Source organism: Babylonia areolata, chromosome 3 (genome assembly GCF_041734735.1).
Source record: "Babylonia areolata isolate BAREFJ2019XMU chromosome 3, ASM4173473v1, whole genome shotgun sequence".
NCBI classification, from domain to species: Eukaryota; Metazoa; Mollusca; class Gastropoda; order Neogastropoda; family Buccinidae; genus Babylonia; species Babylonia areolata.
In genome coordinates, this window is record NC_134878.1 from 44,023,552 (window position 1) to 44,050,844 (window position 27,293).

At 37.5% G+C, this 27,293-nt stretch overlaps 1 long non-coding RNA gene across 1 annotated transcript; it reads left to right on the forward strand.

Annotated features, from left to right (window-relative positions):
* Nucleotides 1-4,507: 4,507 nt before the first annotated feature.
* Nucleotides 4,508-25,358, forward strand: LOC143280006 (uncharacterized). Its single transcript, XR_013054980.1, has 4 exons — nt 4,508-5,955; nt 19,612-19,695; nt 21,161-21,695; nt 21,864-25,358. It is a non-coding gene; the product is annotated as an uncharacterized LOC143280006 (long non-coding RNA).
* Nucleotides 25,359-27,293: the final 1,935 nt, after the last annotated feature.

The window sequence follows — 27,293 nt, forward strand, 5'->3', positions numbered from 1 at the left end:
CAAGTGTTTGTCCATTCTATTAGCTTATCTATATCTGTCTGTAATGTATAATTATGGCAACTCCGGTTATAAATTTTAGTGTCATCTGCAAAGATTTTGCATGTGCTAATAACCATGTCAGGTAGGTCATTAATAAATATTGTAAATGGAATGGTGCTAAGTACACTTCCCTGGGGGATACTGCTTACAAACTTTGGTGTCTGAGGAGTATGTATTCCCAACTCTAACCATTTGTGTTATGTTTTTTAGGAAATTTAACACCTATGCTAATACACCACCAGTTATTCCATATGATTAGATCTTTGCAATGAGACGCTTATGTGGAACAGAGTCAAAAGCCTTCCTGAAGTCCATATATACAACATCAAATGTTTCACCACTGTCTAACATTTCTGTAAAATCATTCATCACCTCTAATAACTGTGAAACACAAGAACGTCCAGGTTTAAAGCCATGTTGGCATTTAGAAAATAAGTCATTGTTGGTCATATGGTCTACAGTGGTATCTCTCATAAATGACTCTAAAACTGCACAAAACACATGTAAGGCTAACTGGTCTGTAATTTCCCACTGAAGATTTATTTCCTTTTAAAAAAAATATATATGACAGTTATATTTGCTTTTTTCCCTATATTGAGGTATTCTGCCTTTCTCTTATGATTTATCAAATGAAAAAGATAATGGAACTGATAATTCTTCATGAGCTTCTTTCAAAACTCTTGGTGAAATACCATTAGGTCCACCTGCCTTATTAGGGTTAAAATTCATAAGTTTATTTTCAACTGCTTTTGAAGTTATAATAATATCATTTAATATAATACCATCTGATCTTGTTGCAGATTCTAGACAGGGAACATTATCTATGTCTTCCCTTCTGAAAACACTAGAAAAAAAAATTATCAAGGACATCTGCTTTTTCCTTGTCAGTCTCTGCCATACTCCCATCTTCTCTCTCCAGGGGGCTGATGCCTGTGGTCATATTCAGTTTACTTCTAACATATTTCCAGAAACACTTTGGGCTGTTTTTTGATTTTGAGCTATTTTCTTTTCGTGTCTAGCTTTCCTTATCTTCTTTGTACACTGATTGCGCAGTTTAATGTAAAGCTGATAATCACTACCATCTTGAATGGTTAAAAATCTTTTATAAGCTTTTTCAACAGTGATTTGTTCATCCATTGTGGATGAACAAATCACTTTAATTGGGGCTCTTATATATTACATCAATAAGTCTTTTTTTTTCCAGAGTCATCTGAGACCTTGCACCAAACACTCTCATGAAATGATGTTTCATTTAGTAAGTTTTCTGGCGGGCATAAGATTATCTCAAAAGTAGAGTGCCACTCCATGTAATGGCTTTGTATTTAAAAAGCAATCAAAATTAGGGATGTGATATTCAGTTAGATTTATTTCCTTTTGGTTTTTGCTTGTAATTTCTGTCAACACCACAACACTCACCACCCTTTCCTCTGTGAGTGCTAACAATTCATCCTTTTTGTTTTGAAAGCTATCCAAATTTGTATAAATAACAGTGAAATCATTTAAATCTGTACTACTTGCTGTTGAAGAAGGAAAAAGTGATGTTTTAATTTTTAAACTATTTACATTATAATTCTGCTGACTGCTCAGTCACTCTGCAGGCTGGTCAGCTGGTGAGACCACCTCTGCAGCTTTTTGGGAAGGGGTAGATCCATCGCTTCCACCAGTGATGTTCAACAGTCTTTAACAGTCTGACCATTTCTGATTATAAGGTCAGTTTCTCCTGCTGCGACATGGTCTTTCATTGTCCCCCTTAGCTCTTTGTGTTTGTCTCTGCAAGGGGGTATAGTCTGGGTTGAAGTAGAGTCCATCTTCTTGTCTTGTCTTTGTTCAGTTTGTGACTGTTCTTTAATATTTTGTCTCTGGTCTCTTCATCTTTTACTTTGAATTTCAAAAAGTCTAGGTCAGTCTTGTCTGTGTCCCAATCTTGTTATATAAAGGATTTCTGTTTTGGTCAATACTGGGTTGATTTTAGTCAGTATGTTTTTCAGATTTGTGGTATCATCTTTCTCGCTCTGTGTCTGTGTATCCCCATCATTTTCTTTCAAACCCACCAGTATCACATAACATTTCCTTTTCTTCCATTTCTCCTCTTTCGTCCATGGTTTCTGGCAGTTTCTTTTCGACCATCTTTTTTTATCTTCTCATCCAAACTTCTGCCCATGTGTTCTGATTCCAATTTGTCAGTTTTTACTTGTATTTTCTAGATCACTCTGAGCTTTAGTTTCAGTTTTTCTTTCAAAAATTCTGTGCCTGGCACTTCTCACAGTGCCACTGAATGTTATTGCCGGGGCATTCCACAAGGAAAACACCCATTACAGTTGTTGTCTTCAATGGCTCCACCGCACATGAGGCATATGTACTTTGTACCCAATCTTTTATTGGGGGTTCTAAATGGCGAGTCATTTGTCATTTGTCAATGACGAGCATGGTGGTTTGCCTGTTTGCGAACCTCTTCGTTGAGAGTTTTTAGAATTTGGTGGAGGCATTTCTTGAAAATACGTGAAAACAATAAGGTGGAAGAATAACAAAAATATCTGCTTACCTTGTTAATGTCAGCGTAAACAATAGAAAACAAACGTGCAGAAGAAACAATAGTGGTCAAGTCTGGTAGTGCACCAAAGGTATAATCGAGCGTACCTTCACATTTCTGGACAGCAGCACATTTTTAAGACTATATAAAGCATTGGTAAGACCTATATTAGAATATGCAAACATGGTTTGGTTCCCAAAATTAAAGCGTCAATCTGCTGCAATTGAAGGTGTACAAAGACAAGCAACAAAAATAGTCCATGAAATAAAGGATTTTTCTTATGAAGAAAGGCTAAAATATCTTAAGCTCCCTTCCCTTAAATCAAGAAGGGTACGAGGGGACTTGATACAAGTGTATAAAATATATAATAATGTCGATGACATTGACAAAACATGTTTCTTTATTAATTCACAAACTAACATTGTCACCCATAACAGTACTGACAAAATTCAGAAGCAACATTAAAGTAGCAACATTAAAAAAGATGTTTTTAGTTACAGAGTAACTAACAGTTGGAATAGACTAACCCCAGAAATCAGACGTGCACCTAACATTAATGCCTTTAAAAAGCTTGTTGATGACCATAATATCAAAAAGAAAACAATGTTTGACTTTGATGGTCAAAGATGAGCCTGGGCTTGAGAGTACCTGACCAAAAAATAACAACAACAAAAAACAAAACGAAAACCGACGGGGCGTATAAAGCCGCAAGGCAACATGCTTGGCATAGCCCCCAACCTGAACCTGAACCTGAAAGTGAAAGTAGGCGTGCAAGAACCAGTGTCGGAGAGCTCAGTAAACTCCGTCACCAACTCTCAAACATCTTGTGAAAAGTCCACCAAGAACAGGATATTTACAATCAGTGTTAGTTACAATCAGCTTTGCTAACTGCACTATTAACAAAATATTCACTAAAACGTTACAATTTTTTGCAGAGCGAACTAGTGGCCGCCTTCTCCTTCGCGCATGCGCAACAATCTAAACATGATGGACACTGAATGTGCAATTCACAAGCATTAATCGGCGAACTTAATTATTTCTTGGCCAATCTGTCATGACCGTAAGATTGCTAACAGCGTATGTTATGTCAGGATAGGCCAGAGTGAGGACGTTACAAACATCAAAAAGATTCCAACGAATCAATCTTGAGAGACGATAAAGGCGAGTGCCATACTTTATTTACGTTACTTTGACAACGATCATTTTCCATGCGCAAGTAGTTGAGAAGAGTTATTTTTTCTTGGTTCATACATTGTGAGTACAATGTCGATCTCGATTCGACCCGGCAAGTTAACCGTTTCTTCTATCCGTTACACGATCAACATCGAAATGCCGATGATTCCCTGATAGTGTGGTGACTGCCCCATCAGTAAACGCCTTTAAAAACAGACTGGACACGCATTGGAAGAGCCTGCCTACACTGTACGACCCAGCCTGTCACCATTAATATGCCACGCATGCTGCATAATAAGTGAGAGATATTTCTGGATCGGTGAACAGGCCGGTTAGGCCTTCAACACCGCAATATACAAGTACAAGTAGTAAGTGGTTCATGCATGCTGGGTATTTTCGTGTCTGCATAACCCACCGATCACTGATACGGGTTACAGACTCTTTAACGTGCGTATTTGATCTTCAGTCTGCGTGCGTATACACACGAAGGAGGTTCAGGCACTAGCAGGTCTGCACAGTATGTTGACCTGGGAGATCGGAAAAATCTCCACCCTTTTTGGCGCCGTTACCGTGATTCGAACCCGGGACCTCAGATTGAAAGACCAACGCTTAAACCACTCGGCAGTTGCGCCCGCCGCCTAACCAAACAGTATACAACTCGCGTAAACCCGAGGTAAAGTACTTCATCTCGATACTCGACCCATTTTCAGGATTATTGTCTAAAACAAACACTAGTGGCCCGCTCTCTTGTCAGTAAAATGATAATGGTCTCCTTCCTAAACTCGCTGCCAAAAAAAAACAAAAAAACTCAAACGAAAAGTACACATGCAGGGCCGGGATGACAAGGTTTTCTGGCAATGTTATACTTTGAGAATAACCAACCACAAACAACCAAATAACATAATCAGAAAAAAGAGTCGGTTTGCTCTTTCACTCCTCATGTTTTAACCTTCGCTGGCTGTCGCTTTTGACTACACATGGAAGCTCATGTGGGTTGTCAACAACCCATACCGCTGTCACTTCAGTTTTGACTACACACGGAAGCTCATGTGGGTTGTCCACGACCCATACCTTTTAAAGAGACAAAAACCTGTATATTCCTCCAAAGCTTGTGTGGGTCGTGCACAACCCATACTTAGTAAAGAGACAAAAGCCTGTATATTCCTCCAAAGCTTATAACAAAATATAGAAAAGGAAAAAATAATTATCGTAATAACTGATTACACACACGCACGGTCACACACGCACACACAGACTCACACAAACACACTCAGAAGAAACACATGCTCACGCATTCACACACATGCACATACACACACACACTCACACACACACAAGTGATCACACTACAACTAACGCCGGCATTACACCACATGCACATACATACAAACCCTACTTATGCACACAGAGATAGAGAGAGAGAGAGACAGAGAGAGAGAGACTGAGACAGACAGCGAGACAGAGAGAGAGGGAGAGAGAGATGACTCACAGCATCCTATACACGCACGATCAAAGATATTCAGTCACACAGGTACATGCTGTTAGAGAAAGGGATGAAAGGTGTAATAGCTGAAGACAGGTGAAAGGGACGGGGCGGGGAGGGGGTAGTGGGAGAGTAGTGGGGTAGTGAGGCTATTGAAAGTAAAACTTCTTTATTTTCCTTCACTAATTGCAAATTAAACCTGAAATCACTATTAAAAAGGTATGGGTCATGCATGGCCCACACGAGCTTTCGAGGGGTGACCACGTTTTTTCCTCTTCAAAAAGCATGGGTCATACACGACCCACACAAGCGTCCGTGTGTAGTTAAAACGCCACCTTTAATTACTCATTGACTAATTAATGAATTTTGTTCCTGGTGGTTTTGTTGTTTTTTCAGTTGTCGTTTTGTTTTGGTTTTTCAGTTGTCGTTTTGTTTTGGTTTTCCCTCTCATGTTCTTTTTCTCCTTTCAACAGCCATACGATATAATGCTTGTTCTGATTATACTGAATTAAAAACTAAAATCAAAAAAGAAACAACCCAAACTTAATCGTAAAAATGAAGACCAGAACAATCAACGTTCATAGCAAAATTGGATTCCTTGATAGTAAAAAGACAAAAACAAAACAAAACAACCCACAGGAAGATAGTGATCTCCCCTGGTATAGGACCATACATCTATGAACCGGAAAAGAACCATGGGATCGGGACTGCAGAAATAGGCCTCCACGGGGTAAGATGGTTATGACTTTCTCTGTGAATGACATGCATTTTCGTAACTTTCGGAATGGTTGAATATTGTAGGGAAAATGCGGTCTTGGTGCTTGCTGTGTCAGATATGATAAATACAATGTCAAGGAAACAACATTTGAGAATTTTAATATAAAATACTATGCTGATCTTGGCCGTCGTATGTCACCACGCACGTGGTAAACCATCCTTAAAAACATAACTCGTTTATCTAAAGAGAGTGTGATGAAATCAATTTATTGGAAACAGTTACGTTTTTAAAATCAGATGCGTGTATACACTTTCATCGTAGTGTGTTAACTTCACGAGATTATTTGTTTTTGCTATTATTATTATTATTTTTTTTATTGTTATGTGACTTTGACCGGGGTCGTCGACACTATAATGGTGGAGTCCAGGGTCTTTGTGTCCGTGAGATTTTTGTTCTTATTTGTTGACATAGATAGTTTGCAGTTTGCCTATACAAGTTTATTATTTGTTAGATTTATCTTATTTCTTATTCAGTCAAACATCATCATTTTAGATGAACAGACTATAAATAAATAAACGAACAATGTCAGACATCCTGACAGATTGTCAACATGGGTTTAGTGAGCCATGTGGTTCTAGTGAGACCAATCAGTTGCATTAGCTGGGTGGATCTTTGCCTCACACGAGGTGTTCAGTGGCAGGTGTTCAGTGGCCGTGTGTAGCCTGGAAACAGGCTACTTTTAGTACTTAAAAAGAAGAAATTTGTTACCTTTCATTACAGATTCAACATAAGTGTTTGGTATCACTGGAAAAAGAATCTTTCATCCATCACACTGTTGTGTTTTTCTTACTGTTTTCTTCCTCTTTTGTATCAGCCATGCAAGGAAACACAGACACCCAAAGCGGGAAAAAGCAAAACTTATTCTCTACACAAAACATATCAAAGAATGTGGCAATACACCAGATAACAATGTAATAATAAAATCTTTCACTCACCTCAAGTATCCAGAGACGTAATCTTCAGCTTCACCCACAAGCACAAAAACAAAAGATGATGATCGATGCACACGGTCACTTTTGGTGCAGAATTGTTTCCTCCTGAAGATTCACAAAGTTTGTTTTGCTGTTCTGTTCAGTTTCTGTCCGTCCAAAAATAGCCCACAAAGTCAGAATTACTAACTGAATGTGTGTGTGTGTGTGTGTGTTTACTGGCTAAACACATCACAGACATAGTGTTATAGACTGATTCAATGATTGTTCACAGCACATATGCTGAGACTCACTTAACACACACACACGCACACGGTATGGTTTGAATGGTGCATGATCTAAATTCAGCACCTCAAGAAGTACAGACAGATGAAAATGTAAACTGACCGGTGAAAGCAGAACACATGGAAAGTTCTTGATGTCACGCACCCACATTTGCTGCCTCTGATTTCCACTGACAGCAGGTTGCATATTGTTGTTGACTGGTTCATCATTTCTTTGATCAACAACCACGGAATCATCACTGTCACTGTTGCTTTCTCCGCTTTCTAGTTGAAAATCACCGACACGTGCCTCCTCGGTATCGTAAATTTCTTCGTCATTTTCACTGTCATCCGCAACGACAAATTGTCTACATTTTCTCTGTCTTCATCTTCACTTTCTGAACAGCTACCTTCATTGCCAGAGCCATTCTGAACAACTTCTTGAAGCACTTCTTCAAGTGACATGACCGTCTGCCTTGTCTGTCGTGAATTGACTGGTCTCGAGCCCTTTGATTCAAGTTGGGGATTTGACTGGATATTGCTGAAATCAGAACAGGCAGTACGGAACATCACTGAAGTGACTCAGCAGCAGTGCATGGTCTCCTCTGGTGTGAGGCCTTCTGGTGGTCATCTATGGTTCCCTATGGACTGCCGGCACAAGGACTGCAACAGATGAACCCAGATGTGGCTGTGCATGGGGGACTTGAATGAGCCGTGTGGGAGTAATGCCACTGAAATGGTGCAGATGATGGGTTAGGAAAAAAAAAAGAGAAAAAAGAGAAAAGATACACACACACACACAAACACACACTAACACACACAGAGGGAGACACACACACACACACACACGTTGCCAGTCTGAAAAACAATGCATAAACATGTTTCAGTTAAATTTTACGGACTTACTGTTACATTATCGTTTTGTGTAAAAATAATGTTAACTGATAATAATTAACTGTTGTACAAGGAAAGTTTTAAACATTACCAAAAAAACTACATTTAGTTAGCAGATGATGTATCTCTCTGAGGCTGGATGTGTTTTTCCAGTACATTAGTGGGGCCTTTGTATGTTTTTCAGTTAATCTGGGTTATTTCAGTTACCTCCTTAAGAACTTAACGCTTTCACTGACAATGATCAGTTCATTTCAGTTACTCAAGGAGGTGTCACTGCATTCAGACGAATCCATATATGCTACACCACATCTGCTAAGCAGATGCCTGACCAACAGCATAACCCATCCTCCCCCATAATACGGACCTGCATGCACACACACACAAATCATAGGCCCCACAACACACTCCCATGTGATATCTGCTTGACCTTCCTTCACTGTAGGCCAGAGACAAGTTAGAACAGGTTAAGGCCTACTTCAGAGCATTAGAAAATCTTCAAAACCCACTGCATGATGCAGTTAAGGACCCAAAAGGCAGCCGTCTAGAATGCAAAAGATCATGAATGACAATGATCAACTGTGAGCAAGCAGCAGTGTCAGCATGCAAGTTAACTCTAAGGTTAATTTTAGTTTAGAATAGTCGATATTATGGAGAATTGTATTGTTAGACTAGAATAATATCACTAATCATCAGAAATACAACAACAAAAAATATATATATAGACATGATCCATCATAATCACATTATTTTGGGGTTTAATTTATAGAAACAGTCCAAGGTACAGTCATAATTAATATGATTACAGTTGGTGGTAGTACATTTATGAATAATAGGTTGTTTACATTTTTATAATCATTATGTCATTGTTTTGTTAATGAAAACGATCCATGGCTGTCAATAAAGTGTCATAAGTATGATTCCAGTTGATTGTCTTCGGCGTTCAGATATGTGGAAAGTTTATTGGGTATTGTGGAGTGTGGTGAGAGTGGTGTTGTGTACAGAAAGTTTGTGTTTGTGTTTGAACGTGCTTTGGTTGCTGGATGTTTGTGTGGGTTATGGATGTTGTTTTTCATTTTGTGTTTAAATATGTATGTTTTACTCATCAGGATTTACACTTGCAGTGCAATTTAACATGTTTTGCACAAGGGTGCGGTGTGGATTGGATTATTATTGTTGTTATTACCTTTAAATTCTTTTCAGTGTTAATGTTATTACAGTCAAAACCGCTTGTAATGAAGTCAGATTAACGAATGCAGGATATGAATTATAATGAAGCAAAAGGGTTATACGTCAGATGTAATGAAGTCGGATGTAACGAAATGGTTTTGAGGTCCCAAGTGGGCGATCACACTGGTTTTAGTACTTAAAACAAAGCCGCCACCAATAGCGAATCAAAATTCAGCTCTATGAAGAGGTCAAGCTGGATATAGTGGTTACTTTTGTGTGCCAGAACCATTTCTCAGAAATGGTTGGTTGGTTCGCTGTGATGTATATTGCTTCATACGATTGCTGGCTATTCTAGGGAAATGGAGGAGTGTCCGCATAGGCACATAAGATGTAGAGCTTTCTAAGTGTTGCTCTAAATAGAAATCACACATATATACAACTTTACAAGTGTTTGACTTGTTGCATAACCCAAAGCTTGTTTCATTTTCTTACACAGTTTCACATACACTTAGATTGAAGTTCACATTTTTTGGTGTTGTTTTTTTTGTGCTGTATGTTTGTTGTATGATAAATGTTACCTCAAATTCATAAGCATTAAAATGATAATCTAATGTCCTGTACAGTAGTGCCTGTGATTGCATGGGGTCAAAGGTTCAATGACTATAGACAGAGGACAGATGTTAGATGGATGAGGGTGGGGTAAAGGGGAAGGAGGGTGTCAGGCTTTGATTTCATTGGCCATTTAATCATGGAATATGCATGTTGCAATGTTATGTCACTAAAGCAAAAATTTGAAATTATTCAAGAAGTTGAAACTAATGAAAGAGAAGTTGCTGGAAAAAACTCAGAAATTATAATTTAAGCTGTGACAAGCACAAAATGCTCTCCAGTGTGACAAACTTATTATTTCCATACCAGTACGTACACCAGTGACCTAACTGTGTAAAACAGTAAACAAACAGTACAGAAATCCCCTCCTTTCCCCTTCGTGCCTTCAATTTGTGGCGCTATGTGATTTCTTCTGAAAATCTTTTCTTCTTGAGTCTTGAGAATACTACAGTGAATTTTGTTTGCCTGTTTTAGTTATTATCAGTTTCAATGCCTTAAAAATTACAATATAGGCTTATGTGATCTTTTTACATTGACTTACACTGTTACAGCCATATTTTGGGAAAAAAAAAAAATTAATTTTTAAAATTTTTGTACTCAAGTATGTAACAGCCAAGGAAATGAGCTTGATTACTGCCTTTGTATGCGGTCGGTCACATTGTGTGTGTGTGTGTGTGAGAGAGAGAGAGAGAGAGAGAAACACAAAGCAACCTGATAGAAATTTGTTATAACTGGATAAAACAAAGCAATTTTGATTGTCCCGGTAGATTTGTTAAAAGCAGCTTCGACTATTCTAATTTATTATGTAACTATAGGAGTAGTGGTAAAAATTTTGATGATGTAAATTGATTATTATGAATATATGATAGGCAGGCCAGAAGAAATGTCTCACTCGGCTGTGCATATGGGAAATAACCTGATTGAAGTTGTGAATTTCCAGTAGTTTACATGGTGGTGAATACTGGATTCTGTTGTACAGTAAATTGATTCTGTTAATGTGCCATACAGTTGTGGGGCAAACCCAGGATAATTTGTTTTGTGAAGTTTGGGACATACACGTAGTGTAATCTTTTTTGGTTATTTAAAAAAAGAATATAACTATGATATTATTGTAAGATATAATGTAGCTGTAAGCTTTCAAGTAGATTTTCAGAGTGAGATTATTACTATATCAGTATATGTATGACTGTCATCATTTTTGTGATAAAATTTGAGGGAATTGTCACTTGACATTAACTAGCATATTGAATTAATAGTCGTTATTTATTTTAAAATATCACTGTTCATGGTGAATTATCATGTGATTGGACATGCAGACTTTTATCAGCAATTAATGTAATATTATAAACTTAAGTATTCCTTAACCATTGGCATACAGTGGATATGTAAAGTCCACGTGATATGGACACATGCACACATGTACATGTATTTTTTTATGCTTGGTGAATCCTGGAATCGAGACAATATTCTTATCAGCTGTGTTGTATTGGTTTCAGGGGCGATATGTTAAAACGATGTGCACCAGTTTTATTTTGCTTTAGAAATGGGAATAATTTAATCATAAACTACTTTTTTTTTCTTTTGTGAGAGACATTGTTGACCAGACCCGTGCTATGAAATAACTCTAGTTCATACATACATACCGCATACAACAAAAACTCATCCTGATTTCATATGTAAAACATACATCTTTAATGATGTTAATGTAAATAATATTTGATGTTAATGTAAATAATATTTTTAGAATGTCAGATTACAGATTACACATAACTCAGTGGTTAAAATTTGTATGGAGCACTGTAATTGTAATACCTTGAGGAAAAAATTGTCAGCTAAGTCTGCTAACTGAACTGCACTACCAGTTGAAACTAAACTTGCATGGAATACTAATATACATGTTCAAAAATCTTCTTGATATGAACACCAAAATTAAAAGAAAAATGTATGGACTTCGACAAGTGAATTACATTTAGCAGTCAATGAATGAATAAAAATATAGCATATGGGTATCCCACAAGGATAAAGACAGATATTGAAGGGGTAATTTAAAAAAATAATAATAAAAAGGCCCGAGGCCAAGCCAGACAATCTGCCGTTCCTTACACTACTATTTGGTGTCACATACTGTACCATGTCAAACTGATGCAAACTAGGCCTATAGACCTTGAAACCGGAAGTCCATGAAGAGTTCAGCCCCTTCACCCTGGGACTTCTGGATAAGGCAACATGGCGACTCCATCGGCTGAAACTGAAAGTGCTCTTGAATCCATGAAAGTTAAAGAACCGAAAGAGTATTTTAAAAAAAAGAAAGCAAAAAAAAAAGAACGGACAATTGATAAGTGGTGGGAAACTTGAACTTGTTTGTCGTGCAAAGGTTTTCAATTGTCGCGGAACCAGAAACAAGAAGGCGAAGTCAAGTCAGTTTCTGCTGTCACAGAGACATTTCTGCTGTCAGTCTTAGTGACGTCAACCTTCCGCAGATTTTTAATAACTGAACTGAAGAAAATAGTATTGCTCCTGTGTGTGACCTATTCATTCAGAAACTATATACATTCTAGCATTTAATATTGTTGCTACATAGTATGAGTGAGTATGTCAGTGTGTGTGTGCGTGCGTATGTGTGTGTGCGCACGTGCCTTCTAAAAACAGATTTCAGACTTGAGAAAATGGCCACTGTTGTTCCAATGAATTGAATTACTTTTCTTTTTTTTTAATTGGAGTAGCTTGAATACATATTGTGGGGATGAGAGTGTTGGAGTTGAGCATGGAAATCTGTGGGGAAATGAGTGGTGCAGTTTAGCATGTAAATTGTGGGGAGAAGAGTGGTGGAGCAGTGCATGGAATTTGGTTAAAGAAAATAATCATCAAGACTGATTCATGTGTGTTTGTTTCATCACATTTGCATTGATGATTAACTGCAAGTAAAGAATTATTTCATTTTGTGTTGTAGCATGCATGCATGTGTGCATACTGTACTCACTCATACATCATTACAAGTGACATGCATTGATAAGTCTGGTACAATCAGCTGGCCTGTTTACCCAAAATGGGTATGTCTGCACTTTCACCGGGTTAAAATGTGTATTTCTTTTATGGAAACCTGTAAGTTCATTGTATCTAACAACTAGCCAAAGGATTAACGCATGCATACCAGTTTTCTCTTTGATGTCATTTTTTAGAAACTGGTAGTGCTGTAAATTCTTAGTGGAAATATTTGCATTTATTTTCATTTGCGTGCCCCACCTCCCATTTTTTGTTTCCAGTATTTTTAAATATATATATATATATATATATATATAGACTTGTTTATTGCTTGTCAAATCTGTACAATCTGTGTGTGTGTGTGATATACATCTGTATTGAAGTGCAATGTCTACATTCACAAAGTTTTGATTTTTTTTCCATGATCAGAAAAAAAAACCCTGAAGTGAATCTTCACTGGTTTGAACCACACTACACCCCATCCCCCTCTCCCACCTTTCTCCCTCAAAGAGAAGAAGAAAAAAAAGAAGAAAAACCACAGCTACAGTTTCTGAAGTCTTATTTAAATGCACCATAATATGATCAATATCATTAGCAAGCAGTGGGTATAAGCTTTGGCTGTTGAAATCAAATTATTTCTTGAAAACAAGTGATGTATATATTGCATATGAATCAACATTATATCAGATAAATATAAACAGTATATAAACAGCTGCAATATTTGTTTACATCAGTATGAAAAAAAAAAAAAATATCAGGAGCATTCAAACTCCACAATTCCCAAGAAGAAAGCTTTAAAGAAAGTCTTCATACACAGTGATAATCTGACTGTTACACAATTTGTCAATACCAGTTAATGATCCTCCTGAATCAAGCCGCTCTCAACTAACACACACACACACACACTCTACAGATTGACACCCACTATTGTAACCCCCCTTTAGTCTAAATTTTATGACAAAACAGTCCCTAATAAGTAATCTTTCACTGTGTCATCAGTGTCAGATTGGTGTAAAGGGGTAAGCAAAGCTGTCAGATCATTACATACTTTGACTTCCAAATTTGTTAAATTTTGTAAAATTACTCAGTTTACTGTCAGCAGCATTGGTTTCCACTGCTGATGCAGTGGCAGCAGTGATATCTTCTTGAACTTGCACATCTGACAGCTGTGACCAAAAAAAAAGAAAAAAAAGAAAAGAATATATCATTATATCTTGAATGTTATTACATTTATTTTAGTTACACATTTTCAGTCAAACTCCATACAACACCCGAAATGTGTCAGATCTATTCACTGCATTATGCATGTGCAGGATCTCAAGCCAGTGAGTTATTTAAATTTGCAACAATAACTATGCCTTATCAATCAATCTATGTTTGTAATTGTATGTGTGTGTGTGTTCTATCTATCTATCTTTCTGTCTACCTATCTATCTGTGTGTGTGTGTGTGTGTGTAAACATTCACATTGCCTGTGGAAATAGCAAGGATCTCACTGTTTCAGTATCATTGTTACAGCACTTTCTGAAAATGTGCATGCATTTCCACTTGAAAGAAGTATGACAAATGTCGTATAGTGCAAATGCTTTGTAGTGTTTGTTTCAGGTGTACACTAGTCAGTTTTGTACTATGTGTCGGAGATGCATGTGTATTTGCTGAATAAATATCAAAGCTAAGAGTGTGACCAAAAAACAAATAAACAAACAAAACACACAAAAATCCAGTTGAATGATACAACATTGGTGACTGGAAGTTGAAAAAGACCGGCCAGCTGGTGTACTGTAATTCTCCGTTTTAAAGGTTAAATTGTGCTTTTGGATTCAAACATTAGGCAGACTATAAGTGTGTGAGAAATGAAGACAGTATAATCATCCCTCTTTGAGAAATCAGACCCAAAACATTCTTAGGCTTGGCTGTTGAATAGAATCAAATATATTTTGAAACATAGAAAATTAATTTTCGATTCAAAATGTCACATACCGTGCTTGTTTTGAAGACCTTGTTCGTAAAAAGTGAAGGAATATCATTGCCACTGAAGGTGCAGTCCTTTTCAGTTCACGAAGTGATTCTGAGCTCACCATGCTCTTTGCAATGGGTTCGTGGCTGGTATTCGTTGCGATGTCACCTTTTTTCCTTTGAAGTTCGAACAGCACACACAGTACTTATTTTCTCACGTTTTCCCTAGACTCATTGTGAAGCATTTACACAAGTACAATCGATGAACTCGCAACTTTCACTTTCAGAGACATCCCACGCATTCTCTTTCTGGCTTAATCAAGGGCAAATTACTCTTTTTTTTCTAACGAACAAGGTCTATCAGTTTGCACTGCTTGGCCAAATTTCGCGCGAGGCTAACAGTGAAAAGACTACCCGTCTTGCCCGGTCCGATCTATGTATCACTAAACATGGAGTATAATACAAACTCCTCTTAGTCATGTATTCCAAAACTCAGTCACACACACATTACCTGAATAGTACTTTGTATTCATGAAAGAGTGGTAACACAACACGCGCGCGCGCGCACACACACACACACACACACACACACGACTGAACCACGAAAACCGCAGGACAATTTTCGAAGGTTTAGGGATCCTGTCACAAACACATTCTTTTACTGCGAGTTGCATGACTTGATCACTTTTTATTTCTTTCTTTCTTTTTCTTACACTTGTGCGACTTAGTAGTCCTTCTGAAACTGGCTGATCGACTTCGGCTGATATTCAGAAACGGCGTTTTAGAACACCGAACCACGATATATTTTGAAAGTGAAGTCGTTTTTAGCGTGCCGGAAACAACCAACTGTTTCCTGTAAAGGGACACCGACACCGTGAACCACGAACGATTACCGCGAACACATGATACTGACTCGAAACTGTGAAACAAGAGCGCTGATGGTTAACCGAGCTTCTTCACATTTCGATCGACGACGATTTTATTGTGCGTCCCGTGTACTCTCCAGCAGAAACTGTAACTGAAGTTGAATTATCACCATGCACTAAGCAGATTGCACATGTTCACACGCATTCACACAATTTTCTTTTTCCTTGTTATTTGGGTTACACATTTATGTTTGAATTTCTATCAATGACATGACAAAACAGTAAACATGCTGACAGCATTTGATCACGATGAACAGCCAGTTATTTTGTTATTGTCTTTGCTGTAACAGATGTCACATGCCTTGTCTTACGTTTTTCTTACAGAATTTCAAAAAGACAAAGTTCCAAGATATAACTATAAAGATGCAAACTGGGAGAAATTCGAAAGTATGCTTGCTAGCTATAACACAGAGTTCATAAACACCGCGGATATTGATACATTATATTCCTTTTTTACTGACACCATTTTACAAGCTGCCGACATATCAATTCCAAAATACAATTCACTTAAATCAAGCAAGCATTCAGGAAATATTTGGTGGACACCAGCCTGTGAAGCAGCAGTAGATAATAAAAAATCTAAATTTATAACTTATCTGAACAACAAATCACCAGAGAATCTTATTGAAAAGAAAAGGGCAAACCATCATAGCAACATGGTCATTGCACAGGCAAAAAGACAATATTGGTCTTCCTTCTGTAATAGGGAGATTTCTGATCATAAAGATACTAAAAAGGTATGGGAAAAAATTTCTCCAAAAAAATTTCTCATTTACAGATCTACACGGATGGCTCACTATTAGACAATGGCCAAGCAGGTTCAGCTTTCGTTATACCAAAACTGAAAACGGAAAGATCATACTATACTGGTAAAAATCGTTCAATATTCACTGCTGAACTTATTGCTGTTCTTATGGCTCTAAATCATATTGATCTCCCAATTTGCCTTCTACAAGTCTTATTTTGCGTTGATTCCAAATCTGTATTATGTGCTTTAAACTCATCAAATTGTAAGTACAAATCCAAAATCATAATAGAAATCAGCCACATTTTACATCTTTTAAGCTTGAAAGGAACACATATTATGTTTTGCTGGGTTCCTTCACATCTTGGTATTCTCTACAATGAATGGGCTGACAGGACTGCAAGAAAAGGAGCAAAAAACTAACAGAGAACCATAGAACTTTATGTGCCTCTGTCTGTACAAGAGGGTTATCGAATACTAGAAAAAACATCGTGGAACAAAGTCAGAGAATTATACCAGGAAAACAGCAAAACTTTAAACCGTAGTGTAATTAATGTTCAACAACCGGGAACTATCAATCAGTCAAATACATACAGTAATTCAATAAGATTAAGGCAGATCCATACATTATCAAACAGGATAAAACTGAACGCTTTTATAACTAAGTTCAGCAAAGATGTTTGGTGCATATGTGGAGAACATATATCTAGCAACCATATAATATTCGAATGTCAGAATCTAAAATGTTTTTTTTTTACCAGACTTCACCAAAAGTTCTTTTGAATGTGTTATTAACAATTCCAATATGTTATTTGCTGTTGCAGAAGGTTTGCTGCGTAGTCCAGTAGGACATTTGTTATAGTTGTTTGATGTTGGCGTTTATAATGTTTCCATTTTCCCTAGCGTTGTCTTTCCCTATTCACCCTCCACACATACACACACTTTTACCCCCACCCCCTCCCACGACCCCTACCCCCACGGTTGTTTTTTTTTTTTTTTGTTGTTGTTGTTTTTTTTCGTCTAATATCACTTCAAGTGGAAAGACGTTAAACTGAAGATGAACGTTTTTCTTCAGGTAGCAGAAACAAATGATTGAACTACATTTAGAGTGGTATGAGACCATGACACAAAAATAAGTACGCCAACTGCACTAGAATCCAGATTTGCAAAAATTGTAATTAAGCTATGGAAAAGTGGGGGTCAAGAAATCAGACCAAGTTTCCTTTGTATTGTATTATCATAGATGAGGCATAAAACTAAGTTTCCTTTGTAATATAGATGATGCATAAAACTAATTAAGGAGCAAAAGATTACACTAAGAAAAATTCACAATTAAGAAAAAAAAAAATTGAAACCATTAATTATAACATACATAATAATGGTTGTTAAGCATAACAATGGTTGTAACATTAACACCAAACAGTCAGTATCATTGCTACAAGCAAGATTATTTTAAACTTCATGAATACATTTTTTATTTCATAAATTAAGTGAAATTTTGTTTGATTCTGCAGTTGGTTAGTCGACACCAGTCATGGCAACTTGAACTTCACAAACCAGATAGCAAATGTTGATTTCTAAAATAATGTGCATCTAATTAGAAAATAATAAGACTGGTGTTGAAATGACTAGTCTGAAATTTTTTCCGTAACTTTATTCTCATTTACTATTACAGTAAATTATTATTATTATTTTTTTTCAAAATCAGGTGAATATTTCTGTACAGCTCCTGTTCTTGATTTATACACAATTCACAGTGGTGTCGGCTTTATGACCAAATTATCAGATGTATCTTTTTTTTATATATATACATTTTTTAATGATGTACTTTTGATGAGAAAATAATGTGCATGATGTCTAGTGTTAAAACTGCTAATTTTAGTACTTCTTTATTTTTAAGCTTAGTTAACAGTCTTTTAACTTAATAATAAAGAAAGATTCTCTGCACAGCTCTTTGTTGTAATTTGACAGTGACTTTGCTTACAAACACAAGTCTTTTGAGATAGATCCTAATTTAATTCATTTAATGGCATACCATAAAACATTTTTCATTCATCATACATCTTGTTAGAATGAGAGTGGTTTTCAGTCATAGCAAAATGTTGAGATGACTGATTCTGTGATTGCCAGATCTTATTTCCAGTCATATATTTCTGTCAGTGTTGAGTGAGTCGAAGTCATTTACATGTTTGTGTTTATCCATATAGACTTTCAGACAACTTATATTTGACTTCTTAGGTTAGAACCACAGTGTGAATTAAAAAAAAAAAAGAAAAAAAAAAGGGTACATTTTTATTTTTTTAATTTGTTTTATATATACAATAACTGTACGCTTTTTATAATGCATGCAATTTTACTTTGACTTTGAACACGGCACTTTTAATTGTTAATAGTTTATTCATAAACTTTGTCATTTCCATTCAAGTCACAAAAACAAAGTGATGCAGTGCATCCATGAAACTGTTGCTTTAACTCACATTCTCTCTTAAATTTTTTTAGAATATTTTTTACTCGAGCAAAAGATCAAGAGCAATTTTATTGTGCATAATGTTTCAAAGCAAAGCAATAAGACATCCTGAGAACAATGAAAGACACTGCAAATGAGACCATGTGATTCCTGTTTCTTTCAAGCAGGCCAGGTACAAGTTAGAGCATGCTATGGCTTAATTCTGAGCAATAGAAAACTCTGAAAACCAACTGTATAATGCAGTGAAGAAATCAGAAGGCAGTCTTGGGCGTGGAAAACTGTGGATGGGACAAATATAAGATGATACCTCTGAAAACAGACTGCAGAGCATGGCTGCCTAAATTTTGATGTAAATACGGTTATGCACGTTAAAGCCCACCGGCACATGTAATGGATTTAACATGGGAGTCACAGCCTAGAACAAAGAAGTCAAATTATTTTTTGTTGAACTCATCAGTTTACATAATCATTTTATGTTGTTGCTTATTTTAACTTAAGAAAAGTTGGTATGGTTAGCATGTGTGTGCATATGCACTGGGGCTGTTGTGAAGGGTTTTTTGGGTGTTTTTTTTTTTTTTTTTCATTCTCTGAGTTTTGGGTTTATACGTCTGGATACAAAAATTCATTATTATGCAGATGTACTGTATCTAACTTGTGTGTTGCTTTTACAGGGAAAGGAGCCAGTCATATGACTTGACCATTGATTTGATGAAGACGACGATGAAGATATGGTGAAGAAAGCACTGCACCTCCAGGTAACCTTATGAGTCAACCAGAACAATGCTTCTTGCTTAGAACTTTGTGCACCGCATGAGACTTAAAGCATGGACTTGATGACTGTACCAATGCTGAAAAAAATTCCTTTGTAGTGAAATTGATGTTTGTCTTAAATTTGATGGTAATAATAACAATGGGCATTAAAATGTGCTCTACCTCCAAAGTACAGGGGCCCAGAGAACTAACAATCAGCATAAATTTGGAGGGATGGGGGGGCCAGAAATGGTTACAGAAATTAACATCACAGGGTACTATAATCACGACTCCTGAACAAGACAAATCTAATGTATCAGTGACAAAGCGCGCGCACGCATACACACACACACACACACACACACACACACACAAGCCTGTGGAGTTTAGCCAGCAGAGATTTAGTGTGGGTTTTCATGGAAGCCTTGAAGACAATTTGAGTTGGAGCATTCTGGGAAAAAAAAAAAAAAAAATATATATATATATATAAAATTATCTATCAAAAAATGAAGGAAGAATTCCAGCTAGAAGTGAGTTTCAGTAATCAAGGTGGGAAAAGATACAGGAAGTGACAAAGAGTTTTGGTTGCTTCAACGGTGAGTACATCTCAGACAGAACTTATTCTGTGCAAGTCCAGGTATGTGCTTAGGCATAGTTTAGTCACTTGCTGTCACCAGTTAGAAAAGAGGACACGCTCAGTCTGTGCAAGTGAATGTGAGCACTTCTCAAGTCATGTAATTTATTGAAACATTGTTTGAGAAGAGTGAAGTGTCTGAATTCAAATTCTTTGATTTACATGGTCATTGACATGACAGTGTATCAAATAGCTCTAATTGAGATTACACAGATAAGACAAAAAGCTTTTCCAGCTTTTAAAAAAAAATCATTTTTTATTTATTTTTGGAACTATTTATTATTATTTATGTTTGTACAACATTTCTTATTTTTCAGGTGTATGGGTGTTTTGGTTTTTTTTGTTTTTGGTTCTGAGAGTTCATTATTGACTAAGTTTTCAGCCCTGATACGGTAATGTGTTGTCAGCTGGGCCATTATTAGCAGTGGTATATGATAATAGATAGAAAAATAAATTGTTTTCAGTTTCTTGAGAAATTTCAGGGAGATTTAATGGAAATGAAGAGGTTACATTATACATAACACTGTCAGAGATTGTTTTTCATTTTTCACTGACTTCAGACGGTTTATCTGTATGGTCTTGAAAAAATACATGTTAAGTATATGTATTGTGCATGAGTTGAAGAGGATCTATACATGACTTTAGAACAGATGAATATAGTGGCGTGTGCAGAAGGGGAAAAAAAAGAAAAAAAAGTGTAAGCATTTTTTCTTCTCTCTTCTCATTTTTGTTCATGCCAATAGTATACTTGCTGCTTGACTGCAGGTAATCGGTTATGTGATACTATAAGCTTTTTACAGTTATAGAAATGTGATGTCATTTTTTGTGGTCTCCAGAACACATCTGTTAGCGACTTGCTTGCTGCGTCACCACCACACGCTTCAACTTCAATGGTGACTGTTACCAGCAGACAGAAGGTGCAGCCATGGGTCGCCCTACTGTCGCCCATCTCTTTGTGGAGGAGTTTGAGGAGGAACACCTGGCATTATTCGACACTCACTGTGCTCCAGGGGCCACAATATGGACAACACCATGTTGCTGCTGGAAGTGTGACGTGATCAGGGTTCAAAGGTCACCTGAGAACCAGAATGCTGTCGTACAGTCCTTCAGTGGGATGGAAACAACAACAGGATTGTTAGGCTGGTCACACTGATCACCAGTTGATGACTCACGCCAACCCTCTCTCCAAAGTCAACCTTCAGCCAAGACGGGGGAAGGCACATCCTACCAGCAGTCTGCAACAGCCAAGTTCAGTCATGAATTCTGGAGTTCTGCTCAGGATAGCGTGCACCAAACTCAAGTTCTCGTCGGTCTTCCCTGGAGTGCTGATGAAGGCAGCTGGATGGCAGCAGAAAGCTACGCTGTAACTATGTAAGCTAACATGCTTTTCTTATTCGATGGTTTAAAATTCTTGTATCATATCATGTCTGTAAAATTTTTCATGTGAGTGTAAAATTCTCATGTAAGTAGAGAATGCTGTTCCTAGTTGTGGACAGTCAGTGTTAGATAGGAGACTAACAGTCTTCATGGTGGTTTCAGGTGGAGATGTTCCTGTGGCAGCAGAGTGCATCAAGGTCACCCGGCACCCAGTGTTGATGGACCTGCATTGGACGCTCTGCTGGCAGTATGAGATGCTGTTGTGTGTGTTCCAGTGGGAATTTCCGGCGTGTGAAAATTTCCAGTTTTTTGGCGAAAGAGAGGCCTTGTAGTCCACCTTGGGACTGGCATCTACTGAAAGTTTGTTCAGTTTATTCTGAGCACATTTAACAGTCAGTGTATTGTGAGTGGTTATTATATCACTTTTTTTGATTGACTGGGACTGCAGTAGACGAAACCAGGTGTGGCAGTGTAACGGGGACTCAGAATGAGAAGCATGGGAGTAATGCCACCAAAACAGTGCAGATTATATGGGACATAAAAAAAGTATCTATTTAAAAAAATGTATGTGAGTGTGTTGGTGCAAGTGCATGACTGTGGACATGATGTGTGTGCAATACTGCAAAGTCGTTCGTGTGAGTGTGTGTGCTGGTTTTTAGTGTTTGAGAAAATGTGTTGCAAATGAACAAATGAAGCATCTTGTGCAGTCTGTCGGGCAGGGCACAACTCAGTTTCTGAACATTTAAATAATCTTATTTCTCTTGATGAGACAACATTTCTATTCTTCTCCTGTTGGACCATCAATCATATTAAAATTCTTCTTTCACATCAGGAGAACAATTTTCGAATTGGAAACACTGCTCTTTGCTGGCTTCACACTTTTCTTTCAGAAAGAAACCAGTTCTTGTAGATGATAACAAATCAACTGAAGCACCTTTAGCTTCAAGTTGCAACAGTGTTGAGCCATTTTTCATCCTCTGGATTGTCATCATTGATTGGAGACATATGTGCTGTGACATGGTGATGGACCTACAGTCTGCACTACTCACGTAGTCGGAGAATGCATCTAATTCACTGATCACATTTTTGCCAAAAGAACTGGATTTGTTGGGAGTGGTATCATGTGTAGTACACCTCAAAATTCATTAGGCAAATTTTTGATGATTTATAAAAACCGAAACGTCATGATGGAAACGGAAAGTTTGAAACTTGATCACTGAATAGTTTATTGTAAAACATTGAAACAGATCAGTTTGGACATGCTGAAGATAGCATTGCTCTGTTTCCAGCTCAAACACGTTTCGGATGGTGAGCAAAAATATGATTTGGATCATTATATGTACATACTGATAACTCCCTTCTCCCCTCCCCACCCCCATCCACTGTTTTTGGTTTTGTTGATTGGGAAGGAATTGAATGTGAACCATGAAGGTTTTGCCTGTTGTTTTTTTTTGTTTGTTTTTTTGCTGTTGGCTTAGATTGTACTCAGTGTTGCTATGTTGTTAACGACATTGATGAGTAGCTGTGATTGTGTGCAGATGGATTACAAGGTAATTCAACTGGAACATGATTATTGCACATGTGATGCTTTTAAAGAGTTCTGTGCAGTCTTTCAAGGAGTAGAGACTGAGACTGTGGTCTACTGACATAAGACAGTCTGTGGAGGTTTTTTAAATGAAGGTATGTTTTTCTTATTATTCTGCACATTCTCGTCTTCAGGCACCAAATGTGCAGTGTAGGCTATGTGTGCATTGAATTTGCACATGCACACATAGCAACACTTGCTCATTCACATGCTTGCATGTGTTCGTGCACAGACTCTCGCACGCACACTCACTAATGCAGATATGCAAGCGTGCATATACACACACACATACCACGCAACATTCCACCACTAAATACATGACACATACACTACACTCCAAACACTCTACACACACAAATGATACACACCATCCTTACCCCTTTCCTGCACTCCACACCTCCACACACACACGCACACACGCACGCATGCATGCCCCACACCACACACAGAGCATGCGGTACACTGAAATGCATTGATAGACAAGAGAGAATAGAGAATGGGAGAGTGAAGCAAATGAGGGGAAAAAATCATTTAAGTCATCAGTTAGCTTCATTTTCAGTGTGTTTTAATAACTTTTATTTCTGTATATCATATTTATAACATGATAAAATTAGATTTGTAATTACTTGACTGTTACAGAGGAAATCAATTTGATCAAACTTATTATTTGTGTTGTTCCTCAGTCTGTGTTTTAATTCAAACTTGAAATGAAAACCATTTTCATTCACCCCTTGCGGAGCAGTTGACTGAATTCATACATGAATTTTTCCGCTCATACAAACTCTTTTCTTCTTCTGCTTCAGCCCCCTCTCCCACTTTCATGTTCTTAATTTTGTTTCCAAAATTGTTTCAGTAGTGTTACTTTTTGATATCATTGCCCATGTGCATGCTTTTCATTTTAGGTTTTACTGTTTGATCATTTTCTTGCCGTGTTTTGATATCTTTGTCTGTCTGTTTCTCTAACTGTGTGTCTCTCTCTCTCTCATTTTCTTTATACCTCTGCAATTACTTAAATGTTATTCATGTTTTCTTATGTTATTCATGTTATTCATACTTTTCTTTATTATGGCATGTGCATGCTTTTTAAAGATTTTATTTCTTCATTATTTTTATGTCTTGTACTCTCTCCCTTTATCTCTTCCATTCTCTTACCCTCCCCCTCCTTCTCTCTCTCTCTGTCACTCTCTCTCCCCCTTCAATTCTTGTCCTTTCATTCTCCTTTTGATGTCATTTGTTGTAAGTGTCAAATTATCATTAACGTATCCATGATTTATAGTGTGCATGATGTATTGATATTATGATTTTTTTTTTTTTACCCCACTTATGTGAACAAAGTGAGGTTGTGTTATAACCTGGTGTTCAGTTGTCTATGTGTGTGTGTTTGTCTGTATGTATGTCTGTGGTAAACTTTAACATTGCCTAACATTGATGCTTGTGTACTTGGTGATTGTGAGTTTTAGGGAGGTGAGAATGTGCATGTATGAATGTTTATGGTAGTGTGGGCAGGGTTCTGGTGGCAACAGGATGTTTTCTAAGTGAGTTCTGACCTTTTCCTCACTTTCCTATATTCCTAATATTTCATTTACTCTATCCTCTTTCTTTTATATTTTCTGTCTATTATGTTCATATTCTTAGTTAGGTTATTGTCTCGAGTTGTTTCTTGCATCATTTAATAAAGTTTCATTTCTTTTATTATTTATGTCTCCAAGTGTTTATCATTTTGTGTGAATCACAGGGTAGTGCTTGGCCATCGCTTCTCCTTACCCACTTTGGGTTTGTGACCATGTGTCACAAGTGAGTCTTGAAGGCCTTGCCTCTGTTGTTTTCGTTTGTGTCCCTTTTGAGGGTTGGATGAAAAAACCCAGCATTGTGAGGCACTGTTACCCTCAGAAAAATAAATTTATTCAGTTCAGTTCAGAAGCTTCATTTCTGTTCGTTGTCTCCCTTGACTCTGTCAAGAGTCATTTGGACATCAGACAGAATTGTTAACCATATTCTTCCAAGTCTGTCAGTTGTGTGCCAAAGCCTAGGTCACTGCAAAATGGTCTTTTCCATCCATTCTGTAATATTGTCAGTCCATCACTTTACCTGTCTTTCCTCCATCTTCCTCCCTCAACAATTCCTTGAAGGACTGTTGCATCAAGGCCATTGGATCTTGTTATCTGGCCATACCAACAAAGGTTTCTTTTCTTAACTGATGTCAGGAGATCTTCAAAGTAAAGTCGTGACATAGTGATGCTTGAGTTGATAGTTTGATGCATTTGTTCATTGTTGATGTGATCAGTGCCTCAGATTCTTAGTATTTTACAGCAGAACATCTTATTTGTATGGTTTCCATTCTTCTTTCCAAATAAGCTGTTAGGGTCCTTACCTTGCATGCAGAAATGTACAGACACAATTCACCATGTATAATGCAGAAAAAAAACTTGCATAGGACTTATACTTATTAATTTATGCTGTATTATTTTATGACATGAACTTCTATCAGTACTGGTAAAGAATACACTCCAGTCTTAGAAAACATCAAATTTGATCTGGAAAATTTTTATCATTATTGGACAATGCCTTTTAAGAACAAATAAACTCACATGCCTGGGCGCATGCACAGGTAGCACACACACACACACACATACATTCACACACACATACATACACAACACAAACTACACATCAAGGTGTGACTGCATGCGCAAAATACAATGCATGGTTACACATAATGTACATATTGCTTAGAAAACTATGCAATATTAAGAGTGTCAGGGAGAGGCGGTATATCTGATGGGGGAACATGTCGTACTCCTAGGAGTAGTTCATCCGTTTTGGTCCTCGCCTATCACTCAGCTCTCACCAACAGGTCCCCGAAGCTTGCATGCAACAGCGGCCCCATCCGGCAATGGTTTCGACTGGCTGACAAAACTGGTGAGGGTAGCTGATGGGTCTCAAACCCTCAATGAATTAGGGCTTGTCTTCTTATGCATGCTAAAACAGTTTGGAGGGCTACATGGAGGAGTCCACCTCCCAGAGGTCAACGGGTAGAAAGGCAGACCTTGCAAAGCATTGTGGATCACAGTCAGGGTACATTTAGAACACTGCTGGCCATCCACTGTATCCTAACTTATCTACTGCTTCTCGAGTCCGTCTTGCCACTGGTTACAGATTGACCGGAACGAGAGAGTGAAGTTGAAAATTTTGCAACTCTCTCTCACTTTATTCCAAGTCAATTTCAAGTCACAATTTCAAACCTACTCTTGCCACTCTCAAGTCCTATGGTGAAGGGTGAGTGGCGAAGCAGCAGGTGCGGATACACTGGAAGCTGTAGTCACAAACCTTCACACAGGCAGCCCAGAGCATTGGGTCGTTCTCTGGCTGGAAGGAAGCAGCAATAGAGCTTGGCAGTCCCCATTGGTGTCTGAGTAGCCCTCTTTAGGAATTGCTCTGCTCACCTCCATGGAGGAAGGGCCTCATTACCCAGCTCTATGCCAGCGAGACGTGGACTGTCTACAGTCATTTCCACTTGAAAAATGAATAACTTAATTATTAGAGAAAATAGGTGTAAACAAGAGAATGAAAGATGAAATGCATAAAAGTATTATTACTTTTATCATTTCTTCGGATTACAAACACATCAGCCTGGGTGGCTCATACAGATGAGTGTCGAGCTCACAGTGATCAAGTTGTGAGTTTGAATCACAGACACCCAACACAAAGAAATGTATTGTGTTATATTTGTTTTCAAACTATGTTCTAGAGGCACTTTTTTTTTTCTCTCTCCCTTTTTCCCTCTGTGCAAGTACATGTGTTTCCATATACAATCAGGATTTTTATTTTTTTAAAATCTTTTATTAATTTTTTTTATTTATTTAAGGCCTGCTGTTACAACACTCATTCTGTTTTTGTGACTGTGCTTGCTGGTTATGTTCATGTTGCCATAACTCACTGTGCACTGATACCAATTAAGAGATTTTTGATGTTCCGTATGTGTGTACATTCAGGCACTAGCAGATCTG